The sequence below is a fragment of the Macaca mulatta genome, chromosome 7 (assembly GCF_049350105.2).
Source record: "Macaca mulatta isolate MMU2019108-1 chromosome 7, T2T-MMU8v2.0, whole genome shotgun sequence".
NCBI classification, from domain to species: Eukaryota; Metazoa; Chordata; class Mammalia; order Primates; family Cercopithecidae; genus Macaca; species Macaca mulatta.
This window is the reverse complement of record NC_133412.1, coordinates 21,486,128-21,500,824: the sequence shown is the minus strand read 5'-3', so window position 1 is coordinate 21,500,824 and position 14,697 is coordinate 21,486,128. Positions and strand designations below refer to the sequence as shown.

The window sequence follows — 14,697 nt, the reverse complement described above, 5'->3', positions numbered from 1 at the left end:
ATGTCCTTTTTTTAAAGACTAAGTTGAGAACTACTAGCGCTAAAAGCAGTACAGGCATGAAAGCAAAAATGACAAGCTACAAATAAATAGTAGTAAAGTGAACCCTAAACCTTTAAATTCTCAACTTAGTATAAATGACAACACATGTTATCAAATCTGCATCATTTTTATTGCCACCATTTAAATTTCACTGATGGTTTCTTACAACTAGCACACTACAAAAAAAAAAAAAAAAAAATGAACAGAAATGTATTTCCCACAGTCTGGGAAGTTCAAGGTCAGTAAGTTAGCACCTTGGTCACTCTGCTTCTAGGATGGTACCTTGAATAGCACAGGTGTTTTTAAGAAATTTTGCCTTTCACACTTTTGAAATAATTTGAGCTGGGCACAGTGGCTCACACTTGTAATCTCAGCACTTTGGGAGGCTGAGGCAAAAGTGCTCAGACACCAGCGTGGGCAACATGGCAAAATGCTGTTTCTACCAAAAATACAAAAATTAGCTGGGCATGGTGGTGTGCGTTTGTGGTTCCAGCTACTCAAGAGGCTGAGGGAAGAAGATCACTTGAGCCTGGAACATCAAGGCTGCAGTGAGTTGTAATCGTGCCACTGCACTCCAGTCTGGGTGAGACCCTGTCTCAAAAAAAAAAAAAAAAAAAAAGAATTTGAGTGATATAGGCTCTTTATTGCCACGTATGGTACTGTTATGAAAGTTTTATCAGCATTATTCACCATAGCCAAAAAGTGGAAGTAACCCAAATATCTATCAGCTGAGAAACGAATAAATAAAGTGTGGTATATCCATGTAATGCAGTATTTGCCAATGAAAAGAAATATATGTTTTCTACATGGATGAGCCTTGAAAATGTTATGTTAAATGAAAGAAACCAATCAAAGAAGACTATATATTATATTGTATGATTCCAGTTACAGTCATGTGTCATTACTTAGCAACAGGGTGTGTTCTGAGAATAGGGTGATTTTGTTGTGTGAACATCATAGACTGTACACAACCCTAGATGGTATAGCCTACTATATATACTACCTAGGTTATATGGGCTAGCCTGTTGCTCTTAGGCTACAAACCTGTATAGCATGTTACTGTACTGAATACTATAGGCAGTTGTGACAAAATGATAAGTGTTTGGGTATCTAAACATAAAAAAGTACAGTAAAACATCAAACATCTTTAATGTATGAAACATTAAAAATGGTACACCTGTATGGGACACTTACTATGAATAGAGCTTGCAGGACTAGAAGTTTCTCTGGATGAGTCAGTGGGTGAGTGGTGAATGAATACGAAGGTCTCAGACATTGATGTACACTACTATGGATTTAATAAACACTGTACACTTAAGCTACACTAAATTTATTTTAAAAATTTTTATTCAATAACAAATTAAGCTCAGCTTACTATAACTTCATGAACTTTTAGAATTTTTAAACTGTTTGATTCTTTTGTAATAACACCTAGCTTAAAATATAAACACATTGTACAGTTGTACAAAAACATTAAAAAAACCTATAAGCTTTTTGCTATTTAAAATTTATTTTTACTTTTTAAACTTTGTTGTTAAAAACTAAGGCAAACACACATTAACCTAGGCGTACACAAGGTCAGGATCATCATTATCACTGTCTTTAACCTCTGTATCTTGTCCCACTGGAAGGTCTTCAGGGGCAATAACACACATGGATAATGATAAAAAGTATAGTATAATAATACATAAAACAGTAACATAGTCATTACTATTATCAAGTGTTATTTACTGTACATAATTGTATGTGCTGTGCTTTTATATGATTGGCATTGCAGTAGGTTTGTTTACACCAGCATCATCACAAACATTTGAGTAATATATTACATTATGATGACTGTGACATCACTGGGCAATAAGAATTTTTCAGTTTCATTATAGTCTTTTGGGACCACTATCATATATGAGATCCGTTGTTGACCAAAACGTTGTATGAGCTGCATAACTGCATAGGCAAATCCATGGAGACAGAAAGTAGATTAATGGTTGTTCAAGACTGGGGAAGAAGGAAGTTGGGAAATGGGGAATGATTGCTTGCTAATGGGTATGGGAGGATTTCTTTTGGGGGATGATGAAAATGTTCTAAAGTTGATTGTGGCAAAGGTTGCACAACCTTATATATGTACCAAAAACCACCGAATTGTGCACTTTAAATAGGTGAATTGTATGGTATATGAGTTACCCCTCTATAAAGCTGTTTGATCTATCTGTATTTCAACAGTTAGAGTGATAACTTGAATATTGAAAAGTTTGAAAATACATGTTGTGAGGGAAGGTAAAACGCCAAAGACTACATTTTACCAGTATATGTCTAATCAAAACTATTCTATAAAACTCCTTCCTAATTTGAATAGAGTGATTTTTTTCCTTTGAAGGTAAAAATCCTCTATATCTTTTACCATTTGATTAATATTTAATTCCTACTTCTTTCTCTCTGGAGAAACTTTGGATTCAGACAGCTCATTCTATATTGACCTGACAAGGTCTCAGAGACTAGTACTGTTGCAGCTAATGAGTCAAGTGGACACTCATGCTGGCTGAGTTCCCAAGACTATTCTTACATTAGGGCAAATGGCATGAGGACAATGCATTCAATGTATCAGGCACAAAGAGGTTTTTCTTCCTAATTGACCATGTGTGTCCTTTTTTCTTTGAATAATAGGAGGAAAATCTCCCAACCATGACTTCTGGAATTCCTTCCTTTCCCTCTCCTAGTACCCAAGGTTATGAACGTAGGCAAGGCTTTTGTTCCAAAGCTGTCATCTCCTTTTATCAATTTCCCCTTTTCATTCCTTTTAGGTCTCCAAGCCTCAGAGCAGAAGGTTGTGACTAGTGAGCCTTTCTGATTTGTTTACTCATTCAGGCACACACAGTGAACAGCTGGGAGTCCAGCCAGTTTTGTTATACTGTTGCTTGTCTAAGTGATTCCCAAGTGAGTCAGTGAGACCTTAGGTCCAACTCTGACCATCCATTTGGTTAGTGGTTTGGGTAGGCTGTGGACTGGGAGGCTTTTTGAACTCTTACATAGTAGCTTTTGAACCCTTACCCTTTTGTTCTGCAGGACAGAATGAAAGTCTGCTTGGGAACTCCTGAAAAGACTCCCATCTTCAAACAAACACTATATTTAATTCCAAGCTAGGACAATTTCTTTCTTTCCTTTTCCTATTGAAGAGTAGTCTGTTTGCGAGATCTTCATTTCCATACCCTGATTTCTCCACAGCCCTGTGTCAATTAGCTTTTATTTCCATTGATTTGTCAGATCTGTTTACCAGAAGTACGTTCTTAGATTGAGAACCTCCTTCATGCCAAAACCTTCTGTCCTCTTTTGACTTAATTTTATGTGATAATATTCCTGACAACTCCTTCCTTCTCAGAACTCAATCTTTTCTTGAGTGGAACTCAACTGATGCTTATTGGATTTGACTATATTTTTCACAGTGTAGCATCCAGGCTAACTCTTACCTTTCAGCTGATTCATCTTTGTTTCTTGCATTGAACTACACATTCCTCACATTCTCTAATCAGAGTATTCTCTGAAGGCTCTACATGCACTACATCTTGTTTGTATTTAGACCTTTTGGTCCAGGGGAGTGGATATGTCCAAGAAGTTAAAGGTATGCAAAGAATGGATAATGGTGCCAAGTGGACTGCTTCTGCCATTGAGTGTGATATGGCAGTCACCATAAGAATCAATTACATGGCTTTCAACTAGTCAGTAGTCCAGTTTTTCAGTCGTTCAGTACCTTAAGCCAGAGTTTCTAGACTTTAGAGAGCTCAGAATCACTAAGGGTAGCGGTTTAAAATAGATTTCTGGAACCCCTCCAAATCTGTGATTTAAACTGTCTTGAAGTTGGGCCCAGGAATCTGCATTTTTGAAAAGCACCCAAGTGTTTCTGATAGAGTTGGTTCAGGCATCATTCTCGGAGGAAACAATGTCATAACGACCTTTCCTTTAGTAATAGGCTCCATCTCTAGAGATTTAGAACTAAGAGTAATTTGCAAAATGTGTATAAGTTGCCACAATATATTTACTTGTGAAGTAAAAACACTACTCATCATCTTATGTTTGTTCATCCTCACCTTGGGAACAAGTACATTCATTATCATTCTTTACAGAAAAGATCCAAAAGAAGCAGGGATACCAGCTTTCACGATCAGTCTATTTTCACCTTCATAGGCGTTTCAGAATCATCTGTAAGAGGCCTGGAATCCAGAGGCACCCAAGGGAATTAGCAACAAGAAATACATAGTAAGTAGGTTAGTTAATGAGGCTATGGTGTTAGTATTGTTTTACATTGTTTAAGACACTCTACTCTGCCCACATTTTGGGGAAAATGTGTATCTTGTGACATTTGTACTTGGTTTGGTTTGATTTCATACCCTGCCTGCTATCCACAAGCTTGCTTTATATTCTTTCTGGGGTGAAATCCCCTCAGAATCATGTGAGTAACTGCCAGGCCACAAAGCTGACTTCTCCACCTTGGCATCACAGGGTGGGAAAGACTAGCTTATTTCTTTTCTTTTTTTGTTTTCTTTTTTTTTTTTTTTTTTTGAGACAGAGTCTCACTTGGTTGCTCAGGCTGGAGTGCAGTGGCGCAATCTCGGCTCACTGCAACCTCCACCTCCTAAGTCCAAGGGATTCTCCTGCCTCAGCCTCCCGAGTACCTGGGACTACAGACGAGCACCACCACGCCCAGCTAATTTTTGTATTTTTAGTAGAGATGGGGTTTCACCGTGTTGGCCAGGATAGTCTCAATCTCTTGACTTCGTGATCCTCCTGCCTCGGCCTCCGAAAGTGCTGGGATTACAGGCGTGAGTCACCACACCCGGCCCCAAGACTAGTTTATTTCTAGCTGCAGGAACTAGTTCTCTTGTTTAGGCCATTTAGTCTAATGAGTAAAAAGAATTCAGAAAAAACAGGCTTGTTTCCATACAGCAACTTCTTTGGGAGGTAAAGAAAAAGAATCTTAGGCTCAGAAGTCAAGCTATCTGTGGTTCACATCTGCTTTGGGAGTTAACACCTCCTTGCACTGTGTCTCACTGATGGTTGTCACTTTCTGTTGTTACGAGAGAGCTTGGGTCCCATGTGAGGTCACTAGTATTATAATGTAGAAGTGGTTTTTAGTTCAGAGGAGCAGCTTGTCAACAGCTTGTATTTTTAAATGTTATACTGGGAGGAAGTATACTGTATTCATCGGGTATGTGCTTCTTTATTAGTGATCTTAATGCACCTATGAGCAGTTCGACATACCCTAATTATTTCTAGTGCTATGGATTCCATTTGCTGCTAAGTGACAATGTGGATAGTTGGGACGCAAAACTGTGATTAAGAAGCTATTAGTTGGCCCAGCATGGTGGCTCATGCCTGTAATCCCAGCACTTTGGGAGGCCGAGGCAGGTAGATCACCTGAGGTCAGGAGTTCAAGACCAGCCTGGACAACATGGTGAAACCCCCTCTCTACTTAAAAAAAAAAAAAGCCAGGTGTGGTGGCATATGCCTGTAGTCCCAGCTACTTGAGAGGCTGAGACAGGAGAATTACTTGAACCTGGGAGGTGGAGGCTGCAGTGAGCCAAGATCACACCACTGCACTCCATCCTAGGTAACACAAGAGCAAAACTCCATCTAAAAAAAAAAAGCTATTAGATACAGTTAGGATGACTGGATTTCAGCTTTTGTGTGGCTAGACTCAGAGTGTAGGGTGCTTTCAGAGTGCTTGTTAAATGCTCTAGGTTAAATCAGGAAGAGGGAAAGCTAGCAAAAATTGTTTAATCAGAATAGTTTGGTTGAACTCACACAAGCTTATCTTTTTAGATGTTGTGAAATTCTTTGCAACTCTATAATTAATTCCAGATTGTTCAGATGTGTTTCCAATGCCAGAGATAGTGTTGTGGCTGCCTCCATAGCAAGCCTGAAAGTACCCCAGGGCTGGCCTCTTTATGGTACTTGCAAGTAGAGGATAAAAGATGTATCTTTTTGTATCTTGGATACTAGTGACCCTTGGCAACAATCTCCATCTCTCTTGAGGGAGTCAGGATGCCAAGCAAATTTTGAGGAACAGATAATAGAATGATGATATGAATCAAAATAGGGGCCAAGAATCCCAAATTTGCTTCTTCCTTCCATTCTCCAGAACCACGGATTGCAGTTTCCACATTTTTTTTTTTTTTTCAGTTTTAACAGCGTCTCCTTTTTCATAATCATACGATGGGAATTCATGTGTGTCAAAGAGATTTCTTGGACATTACCACCTCTAAGAGAGGTCATGGTAGATGGCCTTACTGTTGAAAATGTGGTCCATGGATCAGCAGAAGCAGCAGCAGCATTACCTGGGAGTTTGTTAGGATTCATAATCTCAGGCCCCACTCTAGACCTACTGAATCAGAATCTGTATTTTAACAAGATCCTTAGGTGATTTGCATGCATGTTAAAGTTTGAGGAGCATTGGTAGAGGGAACTGTGGCTATTTATTTTATTGGTCATGTGTGCACTAATTTCGTGACCTCTCTTAATTATTAAAATGACTGTGAACTTACTAGAACTACAACATATTGGTGTGAGGGAGGTGTTTATATGTGAAGGTGGTTGGCTTCCATGCAGAAACCATGTAACACCCAGCCTAAACAGTTTCTGATGAGGTTGTCTTTAACCTAGGAAACTAAAAGATAATGTCTTGTTTTTGATATTTGACTACTGTCCTGCTCGAGTTTATAAATATTTCCAGTAGGTGGGGAGCAGTTTACTAGTCTTCATTTGCAAAACAAGCATCTTTACTATAAGTAGCAAATAGTCTATTTTAAAGCTCAAAAGATAATTTTTAAATGAGGATTTGTTTTGCATGAAGTTTGTAGATGTTGGAAAAAGGTGACTTTGTCTAATTATTCTAATATGTGAAGTTTAAAGGAATCAAGAGAATGTAAAAAATGGAGGCAGTAAAACATAGAGTCTTCTTTAAGTCACAACTGTGACAGGGTCTCTTCGAGAGGCATCAGAAGTGTCAAATGACCATTGGTGAGGAAATGGTACCTTTACAGTTCTGGTTCATAATTTTCTAACTCTGTGGTTAAAGAAAGACCCAAGGCTCTGACAGAAGCTAACTCATAGATTGCTTTTCTGCTTGTGTCTCTCTCTTTTTTTTTTTTTTTTCCGAGACAGAGTCTTGCTTTGTTGCCAGGCTGGAGTGCAGTGGCGCGATCTCGAGTTCAAGTGATTCTCCTGCCTCAGCCTCCCAAGTAGCTGGGACTACAGGCGCGCACCACCACACCCAGCTAATTTTTGTATTTTTAGTAGAGACAGAGTTTCACCATGTTGGCTAGGATGGTTTCAATCTCTTGACCTCGTGATCCGCCCATCTCGGTCTCCCAAAGTGCTGGAATTTCAGGCGTGAGCCACCGCGCCTGGCCTTGTGTCTCTTTTTGTAGAGAATATGCTTCCTGTTCAGTGAAGAGTCAGGTGACAGAGAGTAACATAATCATTGAAGCTTGGACTTTTTATTTCGTTTTTTTGTTTGTTTGTTTAGTTTTGTTTTTTGTCACTCTGACCTTTCGGGAGCATGGCATTGTTTTCTGGCTGCTTTAGGCATTTGGCTCTTGCTGATGCACATAACACAGGGTCACACCAGGTTCATGCTGCTGCAGGTCCTTTCTCCTAGACTTTAAGAAGATGACATTTTATGTTAGGATGCAGTACACATGTCATTCAAAGGCCGTTCTGCAGCTCCTGGAGCACAAAGACTTGCTGAGTTTGCCATGATTGCATGCACATTTTTGAAAAGTCAAATGCACATATAAAACAGTTTGTCAGGCCGGTATTGGAGGAAAACAAGAACAAGTTGAAATCAGTTGTTTGGGAAGAATATTTTGGCATGGTTTCTCTGAAGTTGAGTAAACCTAATTTGTCCTGTACCCATCTGAGCACACAGTAGCAGTCCTTCTGCCTACAGGAGTTTGCACACATTAGACAAGTTACTAGTCTGAATCTCCAAGACACAGATAGACGGCTCTGTGTGTGTATGTATTTGTGTTTATGCACTGTAACATATTATTCTATATACAATATTAAAGGCAGAGCCCTCCCCTGAGATACATTGCTTTCTTCAAAGAGCTTCCCTATAGTCTGCTCTGGTAGCACCTTCTACTCCTTTTAAGGTTAGTATAGGAGCCCCTCTTCTTTTCTGTTTGACCTGGACACTTTCATAGCCATGTCATTCTAAGGGTTCAAGTCTGACCCAGATAAGCCTTATGACCCAGGCTGCTTGTCTGAAGTCTCCCAAGAGCAGAGTTTTGCAGAGGCAAAGTGAGGCTTTGCTAAAGGCACTTCAGAATTTTTCTACAAAGTTTGCTGTTCCTACAGGTGAGGGTAGCTGTTTTTTTTTCTCCCCTTAGGTTTACTTTACTCACACTCATCAACTCTGGCAAAGTGGATTTAACCATCAGAAGTATTCTTTATTTCAGAGAACAAAGTGGTTTTATTGAACTTCTTGTTCTCTCACTAGCTTTTGTGAAGGAAAAAAATCCTGTATGTTCCGTACTAAAATGATAGCATTATAATTTTGCATCATTACGTTATTTGATTAACTGTTATCAGTAAATCTACAAATAAACTATTCTAGACATCCATTCTCTATTTTGTCTGTTGATTCATTATCGTGCTTTTTGTACTTTCCAAAGCAGACCCCACATTTTTTGTATGAAGCATCAGTAAGGGTGAGATATGGCAAGGGTCACTCACCATCATCCCTGCTTCTCACTGCCTCCTTTCTTGCTCCCGACATTTTTCAGTGAGTAGTTCCCCTGCGTGACAGCTGGAATAGCTGGAATACAGAGTGGTGACTGTCTGCACATTGACCTTAAGAACACATGTGTGGTGTATGAAATGGACTGGCCAAGGAGTGCCCTCCTGCAAGTTCCCTTCTACAAAATTTAAAGATACACACTACTAGGCCGGGTGTGGTGGCCTCACTTACAGAGTGCTGTAATCCCAGCACTTTGGGAGGCTGAGGCGGGTGGATCACTTGAGGTTAGGAGTAAAAGACCAGCCTGGCCAACACAGTGAAACCCTGTCTCTACTAAAGATACAAAAATTAGCTGGGTGTGGTGGCTCGTGCCTGTAGTCCCAGCTACCCAGGAGGCTGAGGCAGGAGAATTGCTTGAACCCAGGAGGCGGAGGTTACAGTGAACCAAGATCACACCATTGTACTCCAGCCTGGGTAACAGAGCAAGACTCTGTCTTAAAAAAAAAAAAAAAAAAAAACACTGTACTAGATTGATCCTTCAGTAATACACTGGAGTATTTGTTTCAGGTTGTTAAATGAGTGGGCTTATGCTACTACAATTGCTTTAGTGTTTATATAGCAAAAGTGCGGCATTGTGATTAAATGGATCACCCTGAGTTGGAATGATGGACATAATTTAATTTACTCTTTTTCTTTTTTTTTTTGTGATGGAGTTTCACTCATGTTGCCCAGGCTGGAGTACAATGGCGTGATCTTGGCTCACCGCAACCTCTGCCTCCCGGCTTCAAGCGATTCTCCTGCCTCAGCCTCCTGAGTAGCGGGGATTTGAGGCATTTACCACCTGGCCTGGCTCATTTTGTATTTTTGGGAGAGACAGGCTTTCTCCGTGTTGGTCAGGCTGGTCTCAATCTCCTGACCTCAGGTGATCCGCTCACCTTGGCCTCCCAAAGTGTTGGGATTATAGGCCCACCCTATAATCACCCTCACCACCAGGTGAGCCACCGCACCCAGCCAATTTACTCTTATGTAGTAAGAGTAGGTCAGCCTTCCTGGAGTCTGTTTAGGATGGAAGTGGGCTTTCAAGGCCAGGCCATATCCAGTCAGGCGTCCTTTTGAGTGCAGCATACAGTTAGAAGGACTGGGGCAAGAATGGGGAGAAGGTATAGGAGCAGTTCCTTTATCTCAGTGGGTTTCCACTTGGCCTTGCCAGGAGGGAATAAAGTAACTGAACTCTGGGAAAGCTACAGAATCTTGCTGCAGGGGGTACATTTGAGGAGAAGCCAGGAAATTAAATGAAGGTAAGAAAATGCAAGAAAGAAGAAGAGGCACAGGTGAATCAGAGCTCCTTCAGCAACATCTGACAGGGGCTCCCTTTTGGGCATGAAGCTCGGGGTTCATTTTTAAAGTCATGCTAAACAGAAACTGTGAATTCAAGCCAGGCGAGTTGGCTCACACCTGTAATCCCATTACTTTGGGAGGCCAAGGTGGGAGGATCGCTGTAACCCAAGAGTTTGAGACCACCCTGGGCAACATAGTGAGACCTTAGCTCTACAAAATTTTTTTTTAAAATTAGCCAAGTGTCGTGGTGCGTGTCTCTAGTCCCAGCTACTCAGGAGACTGGGGCAGGAGGATCTCTTGAGCCCAGGAGGTTGAGGGTGCAGTGAGCCATGTTTGTACCACTGCACTCCAGCCTGGGCAACAGAGCAAGACTCTGACTCAAAGAAAAAAAAAAAAAGGAAGTGTGAATCCCCTGGAGGTGCTCATTAGATGAATGGAGTCTAAGTCCTGTCTCTTAGAGATTCTGATGAGGTCTCAGGTGGACTCGTGGAATCTGTATGTTTTCAAATGCTCTAGATGAGTCTTATGCTTGGGTAATTTTTGAGAAATACTCTGCTGCTGGATTATATTAATCTTGTTGGGTGGGACTGTATATTGGCTGGCTCCCTAGGGGTCCAGTGAGTAATGCACAGTGAATCACTGGATCATGGTAATGTTATATCTATGGATATAATAATTCTATCAGAGCTTTCTAGAGAGGCCGTTTCAATGTGTTCCTTGATGAATTTTCTTAAAACTGTTTATCAGCACAATTGAAATTTGTTGGATGAACTTGGTCTGATTAAAGAGATGAAAAATGGCTTTTGAACTCATTGCCCCTTTATCTCCCAAAGTGTGTTTCAGAATATTGATATGCATATATCAGTAACTCAGAGTGAATATTAGCTGCAAAATAAAACACGAATCATAGGCTTTGGGTTTACATTATGACACAAAACTTTTAAGTATGTGTGACCTAAAATAATTTGTGCTACAATCAAAAGAAAATGTTAAATAAAATGGAAAATAAAACTCTTAGATGTCTGTACTGGTGATGAATAAGTTGAGCATGGTAGGAGCTTGATAAATACTAGAGGAATTCCAACACACTGTTAAGTGCGAGTTTGGTGGCTCAATAAAACGTTTATGTCCTAGTTAGGACTAATGGGTTATAGGTATCTGAGAAGAACTTGAGCTAGCCTTAGCAGAAAGAGGGGTTTATTATAAGGATGTAGAGCTTGCCAGACCTAAGAATGGGAGCAGCTGGGCCTCAGAGGGAGACTGGAATTAGGGAACAAATGGAAAGCTGGCCTGGACCTAGGAGGTGCCCATGCTCCCTCTCCCTCTGCTTTTGTTTGCATATCTGCTTCTTATCTATATACAGACAAGATTCCTTTGCTCCACAGTCTACTTGGTAGAAAAACGACCAAGCTGCAGTACCTGAGTAACTCATGAAGACACTGCCTTGATTTGTTCTCATGGTTCCAGTTCCAAACTCCCAGGAGAAGGAATCTGGCTGACCTGGCTTGGGTCAGTGTGTATCTTGGGTTCATGGTAAGCACATATGCCAGAGTCCATATGTTTCTGGAGATATGGAATGCAATATGGAAGTATGGTCTTTGAGAAAGAGGGTTCTTGCAAGCTGATTCACCCCAAAATGCAACTATTATGATATATAATGGTGAAGACTTTTATGATTATTTTTTTCAGTGGGGCTGGGTTGTATTGCTCCATTAAGATATTAGCATGGTTGCAGTGTTTTGTCAACAGAGTATTGTCTCTCATCCATGCTTTTGCATAATCTAATAGATGTAGTCATTTCTACCCTTCTTCACCTGACTAGCCTCATTCATGTTCAAGTTTCAGATTAGATAACTTCAGGAGAAGTGCTCGTCGGTCAGTCTTCCTTGTTGCTTCATGCCTTTCCCTTTCCCTACCCTGATAAGATCAAGTTTCTTTTCGTCCTGAAGGAAGGAATGGAAGAGAGTTTAGAAAATATGTACATTCCTAAAAATACTCGCTATCTAATGTATACAAGTTTCTGTGCTAATTTTTGTGAGTAATAAAAAGGGAGTAATGGCCAGGTGCAGTGGCTCACACCTGTAATCCCTGCACTTTGGAAGGCTGAGGTGGGTGGATCACGAGGTTAAGAGATCGAGACCATCCTGACCAACATGGTGAAACCCTGTCTCTACTAAAAATACAAAAATTAGCTGGGAGTGGTGGTGCACGCCTGTAGTCCCAGCTACTCGGGAAGCTGAGGCAGGAGATTCACTGGAACCCGGGAGGTGGAGGTTGCAGTGAGCTGAGATTGTGCCACAGAACTCCAGCCTGGTGACAGTGAGACTGTCTCAAAAAAAAAAAAAAAAAAAAAAAAAAAGTAAGGCAGAGGATAGAATAAATACACAATTACTATAATGTGAAGTAAAATAAAAGTTTCAGAGGACATTATAGGGAGAGAAACATTAGGCCTTGAAATTTAGATTATGTTTCTAGAGACTGATGTGGAGAGAGGAGGGAGAGGATTCTAGGTGCAGAAGTCAGAAAGAAATAGGAGCATGGTTGTAGCAAAATTATAGATGAGCAAAACCCATTTCACTAGAACAGAGGGCAAGGGTGCAGTAGGAGATGAATCTAGAAAGGATCACTTAGCTCATATCCTATGATGAACAGAGTAAGGAAATTACACTTAATTCCTTTGGCAATGAGTTGATGAATTTTGTGCAGAATACATCATTAGAATGTAAGCTTCATGAGATAAGATGACAACAGCAACTGTGTGTCTTTTTCTCTGAATCTTTAGAGTCTAGCACACTGTCTGGCATAGAGAGTGTGTGCTTAAGAAATATTTGTGACTTCGTGAATCACAGCTGTATCTTAGCAACGTTAATTTGGCAGCACCAAATAGAATGAGTTATAGGGGAAGACTGGGAGCTGTGAGACCAATTTGGAGGTGAATATGGTAGCTTGGCTGAGAATTAATGAAGACCTTTGAGCTAGAACAGAAAGGATGGAGGCTGACTTGTAGAACATTGTGGAAATGGAATCTGAAGGACCAGACATACAGAAGAGGGAAGAGACCCTTTGAATTAAGGGACTAGATTCCCAAAAGAGACTGATGACCAAAAGAAAAATACCTACACGTTACTGTTTTATGAGAGAAAAATATGAAGCAGTTTATTTCCCTTGCTTTTTAAATTAAAAAATGGGAACATTAAACTTAAATACTTCAAAGTCTGCTTCTCTTACATTCTGTGTCATCATACAGTGAGGTGTGCTCTGTTTATATTTCATGTAGGATGTCAGGCCTCAGCTCTATCCTAACATTTGTACATAGGCACTATGTATTTTTCCTTCCTCTCTTGACTGAGGGGAAGCAGGGAGAGAGGAGAGTAGAGGCTCAGCAGCACACAATTCTAGAGAAAAAGCAAAACCTACCAGTTAAAAAAAAATTCCCATGGGTGGAAGAAAATTAAGAGTTAGCACTGGCCTAGAGTTTGTTTTCTCAATAAAAAAAAGTTTGTGGAAAAAAGATGAGTGTTTAATTAACCAGATATCATGTATATAAGGGTATTTCTTATACACCTCCTTCTGGAACTTAGCACTGTAAGATTCATTCAGTTACTGATTCCCATTTTTCCCCCATCACAAAATCTTGTTCACATTAATATGCTGTGATTTATCTTCTTCCAAAGTCTCCTGTGCTTAGAAAAGAAGAGCTAAAATTAGTCAGGAAAGCATTCATTAAAGACTGGATCATGGGCATTCCACTAAGCACTGGTAATAAGGAGACTTCTAAGTTATGTTTTCTGTTCTTAAGGAATTTATTAACCTGGTTGAAGAAACAGGGTATATAGGTGTGTGTGTGCATGTGTTTGTGTGTGTGTGTGCGCGCTTATATCTATATCCGGCTATATATGTAAAATGTAAATAATATCATAAACATATGCCAAGTGCTAAATAAGCTTGATTTCATAATATTTGTTTCACAAAGAGGTTAAAAACCATCAGTCAAGTATACCGTACCACCAGTCAGGTATACTGTACCACTTAGGTGGATTTAACATTTTCTTTTCCTGAAGAAAAATACTTCAGTATTTCCTAAAGATTTCATTGAGAGAGAAAATTGCATTTGACAAATTTAATAGAATACCATTATTAATAGCTTACAGTTGCTATAAATTGATCTCAAATGCTTGGTGCTTGAATAATGGAACAGGTTCTGTGATTTATAGTGTAAGTTCATTGCTAGGTGTTTCCATAGTTACGGTGCTCTTTGTGCAGGGTCCCCAAGCTGGTTGTGTTAGGTTGTCTCAAATTGCCCATTTTCTCAGATTATGTATTTGCAGGCTTTCATAATGGAAAGAATTTAGTTGTCATGGTAAGGATTCATAGTAGTCTTTTAAAAAATTCAAAACATGGGATGTAGAGTGATTAAAATACAGCACTTTCTCTGGAAATAAGTACTATAAGACTTAATTTTAAAATGCACATTGTCAGAAGAAAATTGCAGTTATTCACCCAGGCACAGTGGCTTACGCCTGTAATCCCAGCACTTTGGGAGGGTGAGGTGGGTGGATCACCTGAGGTCAGGAGTTTGAGACCAGCCT

General features: G+C 40.0%; 1 protein-coding gene across 3 annotated transcripts in view; it reads left to right on the top strand.

Annotated features, from left to right (window-relative positions):
* FRMD5 (FERM domain containing 5) overlaps positions 1-14,697 on the top strand; it is a 339,478-nt gene that overhangs the window by 94,563 nt on the left and 230,218 nt on the right. The window lies entirely within an intron of this gene.